The sequence below is a fragment of the Schistocerca gregaria genome, unplaced genomic scaffold, assembly GCF_023897955.1.
Source record: "Schistocerca gregaria isolate iqSchGreg1 unplaced genomic scaffold, iqSchGreg1.2 ptg000310l, whole genome shotgun sequence".
Classification (NCBI taxonomy): Eukaryota; Metazoa; Arthropoda; class Insecta; order Orthoptera; family Acrididae; genus Schistocerca; species Schistocerca gregaria.
The window spans coordinates 100,001-102,500 of NW_026061790.1; the positions used below are offsets into that span (position 1 = coordinate 100,001).

A 2,500-nucleotide genomic window follows, 5' to 3' on the forward strand; every position below is an offset into this window, starting at 1 on the left:
CCGTATCGTTATTTTTCGTCACTACCTCCCCGTGCCGGGAGTGGGTAATTTGCGCGCCTGCTGCCTTCCTTGGATGTGGTAGCCGTTTCTCAGGCTCCCTCTCCGGAATCGAACCCTGATTCCCCGTTACCCGTTACAACCATGGTAGGCGCAGAACCTACCATCGACAGTTGATAAGGCAGACATTTGAAAGATGCGTCGCCGGTACGAGGACCGTGCGATCAGCCCAAAGTTATTCAGAGTCACCAAGGCAAACGGACCAGACAAGCCAATCCGATTGGTTTTGATCTAATAAAAGCGTCCCTTCCATCTCTGGTCGGGACTCTGTTTGCATGTATTAGCTCTAGAATTACCACAGTTATCCAAGTAACGTGGGTACGATCTAAGGAACCATAACTGATTTAATGAGCCATTCGCGGTTTCACCTTAATGCGGCTTGTACTGAGACATGCATGGCTTAATCTTTGAGACAAGCATATGACTACTGGCAGGATCAACCAGGGAGCTGCGTCAACTAGAGCTGAGCAGCCGGCCGCCCGGGAGTGTGTCCCGGGGGCCCGCGCGAACACGCAAGCGTCCGCTCAATTATTCTGCAAACAGGAGGAGGCCGAGCTCCCCTGCACGATACACCTCGAAACCCTCTCAGGTCCCGGCGGCGCGCAGCGCCGTCCTAGGTACTTGGTCGGTTTCGAGAGAGGCGCAATCGCCCGGAGTTAGGCGAGTAGACGGTTTTAGTGCGAACACCCTTGCTCCCAACTGAGCTTGCCGCTGCCGACAGAGGCCCGGGAGCGTGCTGTCGTGGCATTGCCGGCGGGAGACAACACGCGCCACCTATGGTGACCGGCAGCTCCAACGCCAGCGCCACACAAGGGCAAAGCCCCACTTGGGTGCAGAAGCGAACTCTCCCAGCACAGCGCACGCGCCAACACATCCGCACAACTGCGATACAAACCACCTGCGAGAACCGCTGGGGCGACCGAGCAGCAGACGGCGTCGCGGCGCCGAGTGCCAGGCGGCGGCGCATCCTCAACGCACACAGTCCTCAATCAGACCAGCACACTGCAGATGTCCACCGCGCTTCGCACCGGGCTCGGCTGAACCAACTTTGGCCGCCAGGCGCCGCGTGCAGGGTGCGCCGCAGCGTAGCTGCACCGCCTGCCGGGCCCGTCGGCTGGCGCTCCTGCCACTCGGCGCCCCCCACCAGCCGCCTGTTGCGCGTGCGCCCACGCAGCGCGCGGCCAACACGCCGGGCGGCCCCCCTTCACCGGCCGGGAACAGTCCCACCAAGCCACCGCCGCGTATCGCTTCATACCCACATGGACCTAGTCACGTGTGTGGATGTGGCGGGTACCGCTGAAACAACCGGTTAATAGCTGTACCGATCGTCGCCATCACAGATTCACCTCCAGCGTGAACAACCGCTCAACAACGGATTTCCAGTTCATTTGCGTATCTTGGGCAGTAAACGTAGATGTCCACCTACATTTGCGAATTCAACAATTCTTGCATGCCAGGATGTCATGTGTCACGACACGCTACATCAGACCACATACACACTGCGACATGTGCAGAAGAGAACACATGGAAGGTGGCCCGCGCACGTATGCGATGTCCCTTCCGCGATCCACTGTCAACCGGCATCTGCGGCATGTCCCAGATATGGAACGCGGTCCACCAGGGTAGCACTTTGTGTGAGGCAATACGACAAAGTCGGAATACACGCGTCACTACATCAGACGGCTCACGCTGACCTGACCTGACCTGACCTGACCTGACCTGACTCACCGCACCACCACCCCCAGCGACCCAGGGTGACATACAATGCGTTCGTACGTTCCTCCCACACGCCTCTACGGCGTACCACAGTGCAACCTAGCTGTTATTGGGAGACGAGACAAGTAGCATCGAGCACAACATATGGAAATTGAGATTCGACACCGTTGGGCACAGCCAGCGTACGGTCACACGTATCACACTACTTCACTCTGTACGTAACGACCGATGATCGGTACAGCGTGTGGGTTACGCGTACGACATCAGCGGACAATGGACACAGACCATACCACGACGTACACTGAGGGCGTCGACATCTGAATGCAACTGAACAGCTGCGAGGCTCATTTAACACTCAAACGCCAGACCGACCAGCTTGAGAGGACAGAGACACAAAGAGGGGGACAGAGGGGGGGGGGGGGGCGGCGATATAGTCCTATTGCAGTACAATTGACAGTGGATAGCGGGAATATGTGGAAAGTAAGCAACACTCGCAAGACATCTACATGAGGATAACAACGACACCAGAGATTCCGAGCAGTGAACTATGTTAGGCAAAGGGACAACGTGGGTTAGGTTAAGGGACAACGTGGGTTAGGTTAAGGGACAACGTGGGTTAGGTTAAGGGACAACGTGGGTTAGGTTAAGGGACAACGTGGGTTAGGTTAAGGGACAACGTGGGTTAGGTTAAGGGACAACGTGGGTTAGGTTAAGGGACAACGTGGGT

General features: G+C 57.0%; 1 non-coding gene across 1 annotated transcript in view; it reads right to left on the minus strand.

Moving 5' to 3' along the window:
• Nucleotides 1-504, minus strand: part of LOC126305293 (small subunit ribosomal RNA) — a 1,893-nt gene extending 1,389 nt beyond the window's left edge. The window contains exon 1 of the ribosomal RNA XR_007553363.1: nucleotides 1-504. This exon is cut by the window's left edge and continues 1,389 nt beyond it. This is a non-coding gene — a ribosomal RNA (small subunit ribosomal RNA).
• Between the last annotated feature and the right edge of the window lie 1,996 nt (nucleotides 505-2,500).